Below are 19,696 nucleotides of genomic sequence, written 5' to 3'. Positions count from 1 at the left end.
ATCGATCCACTGATCAATCCACTGATCAATCCACTGATTGATTCAGCTCTTGGTTTTTACCCAAAACCAAGTCCCAAGCCTCCCAAACCAACATCCGGTCAACCATGACTTGTTGGTACATAAAACCTAGCATCCGGTCACCCTTGACCATCTAGGACTCTCTCACCAAGTGTCCGGTCAATCCCTTTGACCCACTTGGACTTTTCTCCTCTTGCCAAGCATCCGGTCAATCCCTTTGACCCACTTGGACTTTTCTTCCTCGTGACAAGTATCCGGTCAATCCCTTTGACCTACTTGGAGTTTCACCAGATGTCTGGTCAACCTTGACCCATCTGGATTTCTCCGTGCCTGGCTTCACTCACCAGGACTTCCCTTCTGCCTAGCTTCACTCACTAGGACTTCTCTTCTGCCTGGCTTCACTCACCAGGTCTTTCACCTAGCTTCACTCACTAGGATTTCCTCACTGCCTAGCTTCACTCACTAGGTCTTTCACCTGGCTTCACTCACCAAGATTTTCCTTCTGCCTAACATCCTAGTTAGGATTTCTCAGTCAAGTATCCGGTCATCCTTGACCTACTTGACTCTTCTTCAAGCAACCTTGTATTGTCAAACATCGAAACTCAAACCAAGACTCAGGCTTGGTTAACCAGGTCAACCTTGACCTAGGGAATATTGCACCAACAATCTCCCCCTTTTTGATGTTTGACAATACCTCTTGTTAAGTTAGGAAATTAGGCTACTCTCATAGCCTCAACTCCCTTCATGTCAATATATGAATCCATAAGTTAAGCCCTTCATTCTCCCCCTAAGAGGGCAAACTCCCTCTAGGTAATGAAGTCCTAACTTACTTCCTTTTAGACTAGAGGACCTTTGACGACTAGGTCAACACAGAAGTCATCTCAGCATATACCCTCCCTTCCCGAGACGTCGCAATTCGGTCAACTTTCATCCACCTCACCCGACGGTCCATTTGACTCAGTTTCCGGACAAGATTAATTTGGCGTCGTCTGTGGGAACTTTCTCCACCTGTTCTGGAACGTGAAGATGGACAACGTCAGGAGGTTCTCTGCCATCATCACCGTCTCGGAGGATCCTGACGAACATATTATCTTCTACCCTCACTCCACGGGTATTCGGGAGTCGAGGGATTGAGTTGGAGCTTCAGCTGGCCGACAAGTTAGTTTTTCCATTATATTTTTTCCCTGACTCCACGAGTATTCGGGAGTCAAGGGACCGAGACAAATCCTCAACCGGTTGGCACGACTCCTTGGTCAGGTATGTTATGGGCTCTGTTCTCTTTCTACGGTTATAAGATCTGCTATAGCTCCCTGATAAGAGAGTAAGACCTTAGTTCCTTGATCAAAGACTAGGACCTTCGATCTTTAATCGGACACTAGGGGCCCAGCTCCCCGATCAGACATTAGGGGTACAGCTCCCCGATCAGACATTAGGGACACAGCTTCCCGATCAATGACTCGTTGTATAGCTTCCCGATCAGGATCTAGGGGTTTCGCTCTTTGGTTACAGACTAGGAGCCTTACTCTCCGATCAGGGACTAGGGGCCTAGTACCCCGGTCAAATGTGTTATAGGCTCTGCACCCTTCATCATGGGGCTCTGCATCTTTTTACTACTACAGGCTCTACACCCTTCACTATGGGGCTCTGCACCCTTCACCATGAGGCTCTGCATCCTCTTAGTGCTATGAGCTCTGCATCCTCTTACTGCTACAAGCCCTGCACCCTTCACCATGGGGCTCTGCATCCTCTTACTGCTATAGGCACTGCACTCTATTATTGCTATATGCTCTACATCCTCCACCTGTTTTGCATTCTATTACATCTACAGGCTCTGCTCCCTTCACCCACGGTGCTCTGCTTCCTTCTAATGCTACGGACTTTGCTCCCTTATATGGCTATATGCTTCACTTTCTTTGACGATCAGGGCTCAGATTATTCTCTCCCCGACTCCGCAGGCATTTAGGAGTCGCGGGATCGACACTAGTTCTCTCCCCGACTTCATGAGCATTTTGGAGTTGAGGGACCAAGATAGATCCTCAGTCGGTCGACATCATTCCGCGATCAGGTATGATAAAGGCTCTCCTCCCTCATATTGCTATGGGCTCCGCTTCTATGGACTTCAGGGTTTCACCTCCTCCATTCGGGGTCGAGCTATCGCCACTAGTCTCGGACCAGAGTATCACCACTAGTCTCGGATCGGAGTATCGCTAACGATCTCTCGGTCGGGCCTCCAGACCAATTCTCGGTCGGGCCTCAAGACTGATTCTCGGTTGGACTTCCAGACCAATTCCCGGTCGGGCTTTCAGATCAATTCCTGGTTAGGTGTCCAGATCAAGTCTTGGTCAGACCTCCAGATCAATTCCTGATCAGGTCTCCAGATCAAATCTTGGTCAGACCTCCAGATCAATTCCTGGTCAGGTCTCCAGATCAAGTACTGGTCAGACCTTTAGATTGCTTCCTAGTCAGACCTCCAGATCAATTCCTGGTCAGGTCTCCAGATCAAGTACTGGTCAGACCTCCAGAGTGCTTCCTAGTCAGGTCTCCAAAGTAAATCCTGGGCAGGCCTCTAGAGTACCTCTCGAGACTCTAGACTCTCGCCCTAGTGCGAGTTATAAGCGAGCATGCTCTCACGCCTCCAGACTCTCGCTCACGACCAACGACCTCCCGATCAGGCTCTCACGATCAACTACTAGTCGGTTATCACTCATCACACTCCACTCGCCACTCTGTCCAGCACTCATCGTTCGCGACTCACTTGCTGCTCTCTTAGTCGACTGATCAGTATCATTTGGCCATCTGCTCGGTTGTTCGCTTTGCATTGGTCGACATTCTTTCAGTCGCACCCTCGGAACCCCTCATTGGTCGTCATTCCACCAGCTCGGGTTTCTCCCTATTACCCAGCCGTCATTGTTCGATTGCCTGATTGCGATTTATTATAGTTTGGTTAGCACTTTTTCGGTCGCTCGTCCATCATTCTCTCTATTACTCAGGTGTGATTTACTGTCGCTCAGTTGGCATTTTTCTCGGTCACGCTCATGACTTTTCTCGACCATCATTCCCCCTATTGCCTGATCAGCATTTTTGCGTTGCTTGGTTGCATTCTCTGATCACTCGGTCAACATTTTCCAGTCGCCCGGTCGTGGTTTATCGTTGCTTGGTCGACATTTCCTCAGTCACGTGTTTGACATTGCTCACCTATCATCTTTCCACCCGCTCTGCATTTTCCCTATTGCCTGGTCGGTATTTTTCGATTTCTTGATCGCGTTTTACGATCACTCGGTCGACATTTTTTAGTTGCCCAACCACGATTTGTTATCACTCGGTCAACATTTCCTCGGTTACGCGCTCGACACTGCCCGCCTATCGTCTTTCCACTCGTTCGACACGCCCCTTATCGCCCGCTCAGTATTCGGTCTATCGCTCGGCTTAGCATCGCATGACCGTCTGCTCGATATCGCTCGATCTCCTGCTCGGCATCCGATCGATCGATTGCTCGACAAACGCTCGACACTATTTTTCGTTGCTCGCTCGGTATTATTTTAGTCACTTGCTCGGCATCGCTCCAGCTACTCGTTCGACGTTCCGACGTTATAAAACAAGCCCAGTGATATAAGTTTGTGTTCAGTAGTGATTCTATTTTACGATTGGGTTTGGTCTAGTTAGTCGGACTTGCGCCTCCTTCGACAAGACTTGGAGGGAAGACTTGTGATACAGAGATATCCTAAGGGCGGAGTAGTAATTAGGAGGTGGAGGAAGGGCAGTTTGGTCATTTGAGAGGAGCCCCTTTTTAGGGTAATGTAGACCACGAACAAAAAGGAGGAGGCGGGGTTTTCTCTTCGCCGCCAAGAGGAATGGGAGGGGGGCAGCTTCCTCTCTGGCCGCCACCCTCGAGTGATGGCTGTCAGCGACGACCATCTCCTTCCTCTTCCTTCTCCTCTTCGCGACGCCGGTCACAACCTTCCTCTTCTTCTTTCGCCTCGCGACGCCGGCCACAGCCTAGCCTCCCTCTCCCTTCCACGCTCCTCTCCTCGTCGATGCCGACCGCTCCCATCCTCTGCTCTCCCTCTCCTCCAGCCGACAAACACTTCGACCGCCACCTCCTCCCTTCTTCACTCTGACCGCCAATGTTGCCCGGGAGCCGCTTCCCCTTGTGTCGCTTCCCGCTGCCATCTTTTCCTCCCCCCTTCGTCGGCAGTCTCCACGCACAGCAGCCCCTTCACCGGCCATCCCCATTTGCCGCAGCCTTCCTGGCCGACAGCCACCACACGCCGGTAGTCCGCGTGTCAATAGTCCATGTGTCGACTCCGCCTCGGTTCTGATTCTGTGTTGTTGTTGTATGCCGACTCCCGTGTCGATCCAATTGTGTGTCGTATCCCGAGCTACAACCATAGTGCATATCACTACTATGTTTTGGCCTTCGAGCTATGGTTGAATCTTGATCTATGTGTCATCGTCATTGTGTCCCGGCCTGCGAGCCGCGGTTCTATTTCGGATTGTGTGCTTTGTGTCTAGCCTTCTGGTTGTTATTATAGTTCGGTCTAAGTGCCAAGATCCTATTCCTTCCCGCGTGCCGATGTCACATCTCGGCCTGTGTGCTGATATCCTATTCTGATTTGTGTGCTAGTGTTTTATCTCAGCCTGCGTGTCGATGTCATATCCCGGTCTGCGTGCCGATGTCATAGCCCGATCTGCGTGTCGTCTTCCAACCGGATCCAGGTCGTGTTTGGTTAGGCGCCGTCAGATCCAGCTCTTCATTTGACTCGGAGTCATCTGCTCTTTTGAGTCACGTGCTCTTCCGACTCAGATCCAGCGTCCCATCCGAGGGCGCCCCCATGGGCCACGGTGCGTTCTTGTACTCACTTCCCATTCATTTTATTATTCTAGTATTAATATGTTACTCATATATTCGTTGGATCTGCCTCGACCCTCGGGGTATCAAAGATTTGTTGGAGTGTATACTGAAAGCCTAAGCTTTTGTAAACATTTGTTTTGAATAAAGAATCACATTTGGTCAAATTATCTACATTTGTTTGTAGTTGTTCATATAATTTATATTGTAGATAACATAGTATGTGGTGTCACATGCAGAAGATGATGTTATCAGTACCTTATAAATTATAAACAGTAGCTCATGACTAAAATGGAAAGGAACAAACCATTAGAAGGTCGTAGTGTAATTAGGTATTAGTTTATCTTGACTATATAATTACACTAGTACACTCAGAGTGTATTGAGTAGGACCATTTGAGGTCGTTTCTTTTATACTGACTTTATAAAGGAACAAAGACCTCAGTTATTATGGAAGTGTGTGCTCTTAATCCTAATATAATAACAAGCACATATATTTGATATTTATTTCTTTAATTTATCAATGGGTGAGATTTAGTTTGATGAATCAATAAACCCGATAAGTTGGGAAATGGTATCACTTATAGTGTGTGTTGTTGATTATAGAAGGAAACTGTGTCCTAGAGATACTAGGTTGATAATGTCCCCAAGAGGAGCTCATAAGGATTGTCATGTTAAACCCTGCAGGTGGACTTAGTCCAACATGACGATAAGGTTGAGTGGTACTACTCTTGGACTTAGATATTAATTAAATGAGTTGTCAGTAACTCACTTAATTAGTGGACATTCGATATCTTAAACACAGGGAGACTAACACGCTCATAATAATAGGAGCCCAAAAATGTAATTTGGGATTGGTGCGGTAGTTCAATAATAGTTCTCTAGTGGAATGAATTATTATTGATAAAATTAAGTTGTGTGTTCGGGGCGAACACGGGATGCTTAATTTTATCGGGAGACCAAAACCAATTCCTCCTCTCGGTCCCTATCGTAGCCTTTTATTTATAGAGTTCTATACCCACCTATACCCACCTTCTATACCCACCAATAGGGGGCCGGCCAAGCTAGCTTGGGAACCAAGCTAGGGCCGGCCTAGGTATAAAATTGGGTGGCCGGCCCTAGCTTGAACCCAAGCTAGTGGGGGCCGGCCAAATTAAATTTAAAAGGGATTTTAATTTTTATTATGTGGAAGAAATAATTTATTAAAGAGAATTAAAATTAAAATATCTCTCTTGTAAAAGATCTACAAAAGATTAAAGAAAGAGATTCGATCTCTTTCCTTATTTGTAGATTGGTGAGATATTTTATTTTCTCTTTAAAATTATTCACATGTTGATAAAATTAAAATTATAGAAATTTCCTTTTATCAACCATGAAGAGATTTTTAAAGAGAAATTTTATTTTTAAAATTTCTGGAAACAAATTAGGAAGTTTTAATTGTTGATTAAAACTTGTCTAATTTTTTCCTTCATTGATGTGGCCGGCCATTGGTTTTGATTTGGGAAATTTTATTTTATTTTTCTCAATTAAATCATGTCAAGGAAATTAAGGAAATTTTATTGTAATTAAATTTCCTAATTTGCCTAGACCAAGGAATATAAAAGAAGGGGTAGGGGTGCCTTCATGAGACACAACCTCTATTATTTTCTCTCCCTCTTTTGTTCCTTGGTGTGGCCGGCCATCCTTTCCCTCTCTTCCTCTTGTGGTGGCCGAATCCCTCTATTCCCTTGGAGCTCTTGTGGTGGCCGGATACTACTTGGAGAAGAAGAAGAAGGAGAGGAAGCTAGCATCTCTTGGAGCTTGGTTGGTGTTTTGATTTTCTTCCTTGGTGAAGCTTCTTTCTTTGTGGCCGAACCTAGCTAGGAGGAGAAGAAGGTGGTTGGTGGTTTCTCATCTCGGAAGATCGTTGCCCACACAACGTCCGAGGTTAGAAGAGGAATACGGTAGAAGATCAAGAGGTTTTTCTACAAGGTATAACTAGTAATTTTTCTTTCCGCATCATGCTAGTTATTTATGGAAATAATACCAAATACAAGAGGCTTACGTTCTAGAATTTCGAATATGTTTTTCGATGTTGTGTTCTTTTGTTTTTTCTTTTCCTTGTGATTTGATTGTTCTCTTTGGTTAACCTAAAGTTATTTTAGGAAATTAAATATTAGATTTCTATAAAAGGTTTTGTCTAGTCGGTGGTGGTTGCTCCCATATCCAAGAAGGCCATGTGCCTCGCCACGTCAGTACTGGGAACCAATTATGGAAATTAATATTTAATGGAATTAATAACTTAAGGAAACTTGGGTCGAACGTGTTAAGTTCCGCAGGAGATCCAAGTCAAAACCTAAAAGAACAAATAGATTAAGTTTTGGATCAAACGTGTTAAGTTCCGCAGGCGATCCAAAATTTAATTTAAAAGAACACATGGTAGCTAGGAAAATGTTCAGACCTTTGTACAAAATTTTTGTACAGTGGAACCTATAGGTTTTCCGAGTAACAACCAACAAGATTGAGGCAACCCGGTCGCTGGCTGCAGATAACGTTGACCAGAGGACCTTTGACGACTTGGTCAACACAGAAGTCATCTCAGCATACCCCCCCTTCGGGACGTCGCAATTCGGTCAATATTTCATCCATCTTATCTGACGGTCCATCTGATTCAGTTTTCGGACAGTATCACTAATTAATTAATAAGTAATTGTAATTCCCAAATGTTTGTTTTTATTGAATTTTAAAAATGACTATATGTTAAATATTGTGGTAAAAAGACGAATACGTTCGCCCCCAGCGCCCCCGCCAATCCGTCCCAAGGCTAACACGGAGGAGATAAATCATGGACGATTACTAGTCTTTAGAATTAAATGTTAAATATGTACGTATGCTCTGCATTTATTATTATTATTATTATTATTATTATGTACAAATAAAAGAGATTGAACGGGTCTCCATGGGTTAAAATGGTCAATTTAATTGACTATCCTTACTTATTTAGATGTGTTAAAAATGTTGATGAGAATTTGATTTATTCAATCGTGTCTGAATCAATCAGGCACTGTCATATGAATGAATAGGAATCACTACCTTTAAAAAAAATATGGCTGATGCGGCGAATGACACGGGTCAAATATTGAGATGGATGTTAAAGTTAAAGTGGTCAATATCAATATCAGGATGTCAAAAGGCTCGTCTACTATCACTAGATGGAGAACCTTAGTAAGATTGATCGGGACAATTAGTATCCAATTGACAAGAGACATATCCGAGTTGACTACTCGTTCAGCTCGAGATAATATGGTAAGACAGCCAGACGTTTAGTGCGGAATGACAGGATGCTGAGAAGACTGAAGAGCTTGTCTGATCGGGAGGGAGAAACTACTACACCCAGTCATCGCAAGGAAGAACAGCTGAGGTCGATAGAACGAAGGAATCCCGGCCGAGTGGCTACCCCACTCGGCCAAGCAGCGGGACCATTATTATATCTCTCGATATCCTTTTAAGAGATAATGCCACTGATACAAGACATGGTCAACAGACGAATTGTACGATGAAAACTTCTACTATCTTGTCAGGAATATGTATGTTTTATTAAAGTATGATATCAGAGGTACTTTTCTGACAGATCTTTTCATATGACAAATTGGAGAACGTGTTCATGCTTTGATGAGTGTGCACGTCACCCACTAGGGCTTTATATAAAAGGGATTCAAGTACAGATGAAGGTACACATTATTCACTATTTATGTTAGTATTACTATTACTTCATTTTCTTTTATAGTTTCTTGATTTGAACGTTGAAAGACTAATACCGAAACTTACTCTTTCCCTACCTTGATACAGATATTATTTATTTTACAGAGTGAAATGTGATCCACAATCACTCAATTTAATAATCACATCTCCATCTAGTCACCTTCTTATTTTTAGGCAGGATAAGATTCCTACTCACATGATTTATACACTCAATGCAGAAGTAGGATCATAGATCAAATAAGTAAATAATATAAAATTTAGTTGAGATAACAAGTCAAGCAAACGTATTAATTGAGTAGACGTGGAATGAATTAAATGTGTGAACTACAGGGACTTTAATTAATTAATTAATTTTTTTAATTGGGATCGGTGTCAGATTTACCCTCATTAATTATATTATGAACAATCTAATTTCATAAATTTTTTTTTATAAATTATAAAGATAAATCAAGAAATCCTTTAACGAATATGATTCATCCATAGAGTTTTTTTTAATCAATCTCCTATTCAAAAAATACATCTATCAATAGGTCGAAATTGAAACTAAACTGTAGATCCTTTAAAAAATCAAATAGGTACATTATCATGATGGTAAAAAATGAATACGTTTGTCCCAGTGTCCTCGTTAATAGATACACTATCATGCACCATTGCCCCGGACAATTTAATTTGATTTTGTTCATTATTTCAGTGGTCATCTACTTCATGCATTGGACATGTATGATCATATTATAATCAAGTTGGTCACCGATAGATTTCTAAAAACAGGACAATGGTTGATTTCCAATGATGTTAGTATAAATGCCCTCCGATATAATGATTTGCTCAATTTGCTGATTTATTATTTTAAAAATGGCTATAAAATTAATCGTGTGGATGTACCAGATCAATGTATAACCCTTTCTAGAAATTATTCGAGGCCACAAATGAGATAAATTAGAGAAATTGTAGAATAAATTTTTTTATCCTACAATTTTATCTTTTAATATATTATTTATTCTATATTTTATTTTATAAAGTAGGGTATAATAGAAGATTTAAATTAAAAAATACACCCCCACCCCACCCCACCCCACCCCACCCCATAATTGGTTGCAAACAATGACACGCCCGGCCCGTGAACCAATCAATACCCGCCACATATGAATCTTTTTAGAAAAAGATTTTTTAAAAAAATGTTTCAGAGCGTGCATCTGTGGCGGTTATTGAATGGGGTTGCCGGCACAGCAAGGCTAGAAACAAGTCGGTCTCAACTTGACAGCTTTCTTCCCCGAAATCTTTGAAATAAGTTAAAAATACAATTTTTTTTTTGACTTCAGATTTTTCATTCCAGTAAACAATATGAAATTAAAAAAATATATAAAACCGTCATTATCAACTGCCTATGAAGAAAAATAAATATAGATATATAATTAAAAGTATATAATAAGGACGTTAATCTCAAATAATGACATTTTGAATATCAATCTGGATCTTTCGATCATGAAAATATGGAATTAAGAAAATATTTACGCTTGCTGTAAAAGATGATACGCTTATTCAGATATTCCTTCACGTCTATTTCAAGATATTTAGAAGGAAATTAAATTACCACAACCCAGCGACATCATTTTAAAGGAAAAATTCCCGAAATATACTAATTACTTAAAATTGGAGAACAATATGTTTATTTTTAAAGTAGTTACCTTATGTGCTTTTTGCATTTACAATATGTGAAACTAAATAAATCTCACATTCTACAAATGTGAAATTAGATGGAAATGGCAAACATTCTACACATGCCAAAAAAACAAGAATTTATGTTTTTATTATTACAGCTTTCACGAAAGCTGTAGTTTTGTATTTATTAAATACGAAAGCTGTAGTTTAAGAAAATATTAATCTGATTATTTATATAATTTTCATAAATATTGAGAGAAATATTAGTATTTATATTTATTGTAATTATAAAATATAAAATCACACTGGACTAAAATAACAAAGTCAAAAAATAGGAAATACAGCTGTTCTCGAATATCTCCTACAAAATCTCAAATATGAATGCTCTGTCTTAATCATGGATCGATGAAACAGTCACAGTAAGTATCGCATATTCTACCATTTCAGTTTCAATATCATCTCAGGAAACGTTCACGATGCGGATATATTAAAAAAATTAATTATCATTATATAATTATTATACAATAATAAAAAATATATTTAAAATTTTGATTTAATGATTTTTTTTATAATTTATATTTACAGTATTGATGATTTAAGAATTATGAAAATAATCTATATTAAATATTTAATGCTAACTATTTAAGGATATTCCTAAAATACCAAACAACACTAAAAAAGAATAAATAATAAATTATATATATTGGATGATAGTAATTAAAACTATTTAAAATTTAATTTAATTTGGAAAATAATAATAATATAATTAATATTTATTAATAAAATAAATTTATATGATTATATAGATTTTTTAAATATTTTAAATGTATTTTTATTTTATTATATTATATTTTAAAATGATTATATTTTTAGAAAATGAATTTTATTTATTAAAATCTAAGTTGTTATTTCTCTCACGTCTCATGAACTTACCTAATAAACCATAAACAACCTTCTTCTTCTTCTTATGATCTCGTGCCCGCCCGCCCCATGAGCAGTTCGATCATGCCATGCCGGAGCACCAAGATCCTAAATCGTCGCCTTCTTCTTCTTCTTCTTCTTCTTCTTCTTCTCGCGGTGCCCGCCTAAACCCTAAACTATCGCTGCCGGCTTCTTCTTCTTCTCGTGATCTCGTGGCCGCCCGCCCCATGAGCTGTTCGATCAGGCCACGCCGGAGCGCCTCAATGCGAAGGATTAGAAGGCAAGTCTGGCTCATTGCGAAACATTAGAAGGCAAGGCCCAACTGTGAATATTAAGACCCTATTCTTGTCAAATTCGCCGGCATTGAACTGTACTCCAGACAGTGAGTTTTATGTCTTTAAAAATCTTTCTTTTTTAAAAAATAATAGTTCATAAGGGAATATATTGATGTATTGAATATACCATCTAATTAGGGTTGTTTGACTTATTTGTATGACTTTAGAACGTCCAATTCAATTGACCTTGTTTTGGGGAGCTAAGATTGAATATGAGAATGATTCAATTAAGCATGGCCACTCTATCTCTAATGCTACCATAATGATTGAACATAAATTGAGTTACGACGAGTTGGTAGATGAAATTTGTCAATAAGTTGGTGTAGATAGAAAACATTTTAAGCTGAATATCATCTTGGATTATGAACAAAATGGGAAATCCAGATCCACCCTTATTACGAATGATAAGTCATTACAAATTATATTCTATTTGGCCCAAACAGTTACAAATTTTTGGGCTGACATCTATGTTGAGATGAAAATTCCGCGAAGTTCGATCCAACAGGAAGCATTATTGCCAACCGAACACACAGGCATGGTTGCTCTTCTTAATAACTTTATGGGATCAATGTCTCATGTTGGATCCTCTAATGGATTTGTTGAACTGAATTATGTACCAAGTTTGATATCTGAACCTGTTATTCAGATGACTCTAGGTGAAGACACCAATATGGGTCCTCCATTACCATCTCAAGATTTTGTTGAGCTTCCTCATGTAGAATCTCCAATGTATGTGTTGGACGTTGAGAGGAGACGAAGAGGCATTGCTTCCCCTTCATCTCCCCTTTGTGCAAACGTCAAGGAGACGAAAGGACGTCCTTTCCCCTTCTTCTTCCCCTTTCGTCTTATAAAAGGCGTCCAAGGTAATCAAAGAGGTAACAAGAAGGAAAAGGGAATGTGATTAGAGAGGGCATAAGAGCAGAATCTTTGGAGGTGAACAGAGAAGCAAAGCAGAACATCCAAGATTTGGCCCGTGAAAGATTTCGAGGAGGTTCCGAGTAGTGATCTTCTTAGCGACAGAAGTAGTCTTCTCGGCGACATCTTCAACGAGTTCTTCGGGAGATCAATGTAAGTTAGTTACAGTTAGTTTCTGCTTTCGTTTCATGCTATATGGATCAACAATGGTATCAGAGCCAAAATTATGGTTCTGAAAGCATGAAATTAATTGTGAAATGGAGACATTGTGATTTCGCAATAATCGTCAATGCTGTCGAAGTCGTGATTTCCTCCTGGACATATGACGACAGAGGAATGCAGGCGATCACGTTAAAACATCTGTGGAAGTCGACTGCGGGACGCCTCATGTTTATCGCGAGAAAGCTCGCGATTTTTTTTTTCTTTCTATCGAGAAGAAGATGAACAATACCTACTATTCATCCATCAATTGAATCAATTAACGAATGGATTCGATTCAATTGAATCGATTGAAATGAATTTCAATCGATTCAAAATCAGAGTGAATAGTGCTTCAGTTTTTGACGAAGCACCGTGCTTAATTGATTCATGAATCGATTGACAGTTTAATTCGTTCTTTTCAATACATAAGACTTTAATTAAACTAGTGCATGTGTAAAACTTTAATTAAATATATTTATTAATTAATTAAATACATAAGGAAATGTATTATTAATTAATAAATAGATATTTAATTAATTTATAGTTCAATTTATTGAAAATTGAATCAGACTAACTTGTCCAATCAAACCCAGGTTTGATTTAAATTATTAGTTGATTTAAACAGACCAATTTGATTCAATAATACTTAGATCTGGTTCAAATTATTTGTTGGTTTAACTAGTTCGGTTTATTATTAAATTAATTGGGGTGATCTTGATTACAGAAGTTGGGCTGATCAAATATGACCAGATTAGTTCTGTTGTGTCAGATTTGATCAAAAAGATTAGATTTGTTCTAATGGGTCAGACTTAATCCAATGAGCAATTGGACGAATCAAACGGACATAAGTTTGATCAATAAGTCTGAGATTGACTCAAATGAGCTTAAACAATAACAGAACATAGGTCAGAAATCCTTGTTCAATTAGATTAGTTCTAATGAGGACAATAGACTAAGCTTAAGATCCAGATTCCTGATCGACCGATCTAATGTGTCAGTCACATGAGACTCCCCAAAATAAGGAAATTTATTTTTCTTAATTGCTTGTGTATTCTGTACATTTTGTTCTATATGTGGGAATTGAATATGATCGATTTTTGTTACTGGTCTGTCGATTTTGTACTGACATCATGATTTTCAATTCCAGATACAAAGAACGATATACATGATGACTGGTCACTATGAACGACAACGTGAGCTATGGGAGGAGATCAAGAAGCTGGAATATATATGACCCGGATCACGGAGTCGGTAGGCTTATTGATCTGCTTGATTGGTTGTTCTGGATTCTTGAGCAAGAAGGGTATCCAGTCCAAGAAAAAGAAAGAAGATGGTCTCTGGTTTATTCGTTATTGGAACATCTAAGGCATATAGCATTCCAACTTTGGGATGATTCTGATGGTCTCATCTCATATTCAGAGATGTGCAGATAGTTACTTCATTTGGAATGGGGTCTTGAAGAATCTGAAGAGGATCCAGATCCCGAAGATATGGACCTCAAAGAATCTGAGGAGGATCTAGAGATGGATCTCGAAGAATCAGAGGAGAATCCTCAAGAGTGTGTAGAAGATCCAGAAATGAATCTGATGGATACATCTGAGGTTGATCCACCCATCATAGAGTCTGAGATAAATGAGATACAATTGCCCACTGCTCTAGCATTTATCCTAGTGGAAGTAGTGCCGACCTATCTAGTTTATTAGTGTTCGGTTTACTGTCATTATGTACGAACAGTGTTACCTCATTTAGTGTTTGAGTGATGTAATAATTTCTGTCGTTATGTACGAACAGAGTTATGATAAATAAACAGTTATGTTATGTGTTCACTAACTTGCTCATGATTAGTTCATGTGAATATGATTAGTTCATATATCCATATGATTAGTTCATATGAAAAATGATTAGTTCATTTTAATAATAATTTGTTCATTAGATGAGATATGTGTAATATGATTGATCAATGTTGATTAGATTAGAACATACAAATGATGAGTAGAAACAATGTTATCATTTGATTTTGTAAACAAATTTTAATTTACACTGAGTCAATAATTAATTGCACATATATGAATTACACTGAAATAATAAATAATGTGTTTATTCATGTAGATCATGACAACTAAAAACATCATACCTGAACTCAATAAGGATGAGAAATTATATGGGGATAACTACAAAATCTAGCACCTCAAGATACAATACGTTCTTGAGGAATAAGAAGTTCTAGAGGCTGTAAATCAAATCATGGAAGAACCAGCTGATGGTTCTACAGCATAGCACAGATGTGACCTTGATGCCTATAAGGCATGGAAAAGGAAAGACTCCATTGCTAAGGCTATATTGATTAGTTCAATGGTGGATGACCTGGTATTTGAGTATGAGCCATTACCATCGGCTCATGCTGTCTGGGGAGCCCTTAAAGAGAAGTACAGTGGAGTAAGTCTCAGTAAGCTCCGTCAGCTAACAATTAAGTTTGATAGCTGTAAAAAACACTCGAATGTTACCATGTCCCAACATCTCAGGGAGATGGGTAACATGATTCGAGAGTTTAAGACTGTTGGTCATGCGTTGACTGATGAACAACAGGTTCAAGCAGTTATCCGTTCCCTTCCTGATTCTTGGGAAACGATGAAACAGAATCTGAATCACAGTGAGAGTATCAAGACTTTCACCGATGTCTCACGCCATGTTGAACTTGAGGCGGAGAGAATTGAATCCGCAAGGATTTCTGGTCAAGCTTTTGTAGTTGAAGATTCTGGTTCCAAAAATAAGAAAAGATGGCTTAAGAAAGGAAAGGGAAAAGGAAAGAAGGCTAGTGCTGTTGCTGTTAAAAACCAAATCAAGAAGAAAGGAAAGAGATATGGACAAAGACCTATAAGTAAGTTAACCTGCTTCAACTGTGGCAAGAAGAGACATTTTGCTTGGGATTATACTGAGCTTAAAAAGGTAGATCCATTGTTATCTTCTTTCCATGAGCAATATGTTGCAAGCTGATTCGTATCCTTTGTGGATTGTAGATTCAGGAGCAACGAACCACGTAGCACGTGATCGAGCTACATATGTGGAGTACCGTCGGGTACCAATTGGCAACAGATGGATATATGTAGGAAACAATGCAAGAATTGAAGTCAAAGGAATTGATACTTGCAAGCTCAACCTACATGGTGGGTGTACTTTGTTTCTACATGATGTCCTGTATGCTCCTGAGATTCGACAGAATCTAGTTTCTGTCATTTATCTTCTTGATTTAGGTTATAATGTAAATTTTTATAGCCGTTGTGTGGAACTTCGAATTAACTCTATGTTAATTGGGTATGGTTATATAACAAATGGTTTTATGGTTCTTGATGTAGAACCAAATAATAATGATGGTTGTTTTTCAAACATTGCTCTTACTAGTAATGCTGATGTTAATAATAAAATTTGGCATGCTAGGTTAGGACATATAGGACAAGAACGAATAAATAGATTAGCTAAGAAGGGCCTTTTAGGCACTCATGCTAAGATTAACTTGTCTATATATGAGCATTGTCTTGATAGAAAGACGACTAGAAAATCATTTGGTAAGGCTATTAGGGTTGAATCACCATTGTAATTAATCCATTAGAATATTTGTGGTCCAATGAATATGAAGGCTATAAATGAGAGTTCTTATTTCATTACATTTATTGATGACTTCACACGTTTTGATCATGTGTATTTGATTTCTCACAAATCTAAAGCATTAGATTGCTTTATTCATTACTGTTGGTGCAATATCCCTCAGGTCAAGGTTGACTAAGCTCGGGGTCTTGGTTTGGGTTTTAATGTTTGATAATACAAGACTTCGATGATATTGACAAGTGCAGGTGCAGTTGTTCATTTGGAGAGATTGTTTTGATGCAATTCCCCTCTGATTAGGATCTGATCAGGTTGATTGAAGAAGAGTCAAGTAGGTCAAGGTTGACCAGATAGTTGACTGGGAAGTCCTAACTGGGAAGTTAGGCAGAAGGAAAATCCTGGTGAGTGAAGCCAGGTGAAAGACCTAGTGAGTGAAGCTATGCAGAAGGAAAATCCTAGTGAGTGAAGCTAGGTGAAAGTCCTGGTGAGTGAAGCCAGGCAGAAGAAAGACCTGGTGAGTGAAGCCAGGCAGAAGAGAAGTCCTAGTGAGTGAAGCTAGGCAGAAGGGAAGTCCTGGTGAGTGAAGCCTGGCACGGGGAAATCCAGATGGGTCAAGGTTGACCAGACATCTGGTGAAAGTCCAAGTAGATCAAAGGGATTGACCGGATACTTGACACGAGGAAGAAAAATCTAAGTAGGTCAAAGGGATTGACCGGATACTTGGCAAGAAGGGAAAAGTCCAAGTATGTCAAGGGAGTGACCAGATACTTGGCATGATGAGGAAAAGTCCAAGTGGGTCAAAGGGATTGACTGGACACTTGGTGAGGGAGTCCTAGCAGGTTAAGGGTGACCGGATGCTAGGCATGATGAACCAACAGGTCATGGATTGACCGGATGTTGGTTTGGGGGCATGGGACTTGATTTTGGGCAAAAACCAATGTCTGGATCGATCAGTCGATCGATTGGCTGATGCCCAATCGATCGGCCGATCGATTGGGAAGGTCCCCGTGACAAGCCTCGAGTGGGCAAGTCGCAGAGCACACAGAACGCCTCTGGATCGATCGGTCGATCGATCCAGAGACCCCAATCGATCAATGGATCGATTGGGGTGGTGCGTTTGTACGCGATAAAGGCCGGATCGATTAGCCGATCGATCTAGGCATTTCCCGCAGAGCACAGAGGCGTTCTGGATCGATCAGCCGATCGATCCAAAGCCTCCCTGATCGATTGGGAGCAATCCAATCGATCGGGATCCGACCATTGGCGCAGATAAAGGCCGTTGGCATGCGTTTTCTTCGGCAGAGCTCGCACTGTTCATCTCAGATCATCTCAGTTTCTCCACAGCTCCTCCACAAAGTTTAGATCGCCAGTTCTTGAAGGTTCTTGGAGGTTTTCCAAGTCAAGAGGCGGATCTACAGCTGAAGAAGAAAGCTAGGGTTAGGGTTTCCTTTAAGCTTGTGTTGTATTTTGTTTCCCTTTCCTTTTCTTCTTGTAGTGTGAACTTGTAGGGCTTCTCCGCCTTTGGTAGTTACCATAAAGGAGTGTTATTCATAGTGGAGGTGTGTGTGCGTGGATCCTTGGACTAGTCACATCTTGTGAGGTGGATACAAAGTAAAATCCATTTGTTAGCATTGTATGCATTTGTTTCTTTATATTTCCGCTGCACATATTTGAAGAAACAAGCAACGCCGACCACGAGCACGCGACGAGCTATTCTCTCCCCCCCCCCCCCCCCCCGCTCTAGCTACATTTCAGTCCCAACAAGTGGTATCAGAGCGAGGTCGCTCTTCACCGAAATCATCGCCGGAAGGGGCAAACATAACAAGAAGAGCTAGAGGGTGAAGAAGTTGGAGCAAAATTATCAAAGTCAAAGAATTCAAGAAGCTCAACTTCAAGATGCAATTCCAAGATGGACTTGGATTTGACACAAGGGTGGCTCCACCATACACATCTACAAGCTTCGATATTTGGAAATCAAGGATCGAAAACTTCTTAATGGTGGAGATAGAGTAATGGTTTGCTCTTATGGAAGGCTTCGAAGTTCCAACGAATTCAAATGACAAAGTTCTCAAGAGGAGCAAATGGAGCTCAGAACAAATCAAAAGATGTGAGGCAAATGACAAAGTGACCAAGCTTTTGGTCAATCTATTGCCTAGCCACATTGTGGAGCAAATTGGAGAGTTCAAGGATGCCAAGGAGCTTTAGAGCAAATTGTCATCAATTCATGAGATCCCCTCTAATGTACCAACCCAAGAAAAATCCAAAGAGGATGACTCATTGAAGGAAGACCAAGAGGAGGAGAATTTCGAAGTTGAGAGATGCTCAACTTCCGAAGAAGAAGTCCAAGAAGCTTCATCCTCAAAGGAATGCAACCAAAAGAGCAAGGAAAGAGCATATTCCTTGTTTCATGTACAAGAGGATGAAGAAGAAGATCAAGCCTCCACCTCTAGGATTGAGGGGGAGTGTAGATCATTGATCCCGGAGCAAGAAGAAGCCCCCACATCCGGGTCAAAAGAAGAAGAGGATGAAGAAGCTTCCACCTCCACAAGTCAAGTCAAATCTAATGGAGGAGCATCACTATCGGATCAAGAGGACGCCTCTACATCCACGTCACATGGAGGACTAAGTGCCATCCCTACATATGAAGGTAAAAATATCTCAGTTAATAATAAAAAATCATATTATATGTTTTGAGTGTAGGGAGAATGGGCACTACAAAAGCAAGTGTCCCAACTTGGCAAAAAAGAAGGGCCAAGTGGCACCCAAGGGCAAGGAGAAGCCCAAGGAGACCATCCCCACAACAAAGAAGAGCAAGGAGCACATTGTGTGCATCTTGTGCCAACAAAAAGGGCATTACCGAAGTCAATGTCCTAAGGGGAAGAAGGTGGTCAAAGCTCAAGGAGGAAGCTCAATTAAAGGGGAAGCCTCCAAGGTAAAAAGGAAGGTATCATTCATTGAGCCTATCCCCTTAAATAATGGTAAAAAGCATGATAGTTCTAATTTATATCATTTCAATGCTATTTACCATGAAAATAGGAGGCATGATAAAGTTAAGGAAAATCATGTAACTTATCATGCTAAAGCCTCTCAACTTAGGTTTAGAAAGGTAGATAGGAATTTAGGCAAGAACCCTAAGGATTCTAGGTATTTGCCTAAGAAGAAGAAAAATCAAGGTTTTAGTGAAAAACCTAAGGTTGAAGAATTATGGAAGGAAAATCAAGTCTTGAGGTCAAGACTTGACAAATTAGAGATGACTCTTAGAAAAATCACAAATATGACACAAGGGTCCAAGAGTCAAAACCTAGGTCTAGAAGTATCAAAGTCATCCAATGGCCATAGAGGTTTGGGATACAAACCCAAGGCTAAGAAGGATGTAATTTCTTACCATAGGGTTCCATATAGCTATGGAACCGAGTCTAGGTCTAAGGGGCAAGCCAAAAATACTAGGGAGGTCATCC

This window comes from Zingiber officinale, chromosome 1B, assembly GCF_018446385.1.
Source record: "Zingiber officinale cultivar Zhangliang chromosome 1B, Zo_v1.1, whole genome shotgun sequence".
In the NCBI taxonomy this organism is placed as follows: domain Eukaryota; kingdom Viridiplantae; phylum Streptophyta; class Magnoliopsida; order Zingiberales; family Zingiberaceae; genus Zingiber; species Zingiber officinale.
This window is presented reverse-complemented; position numbering follows the sequence as displayed.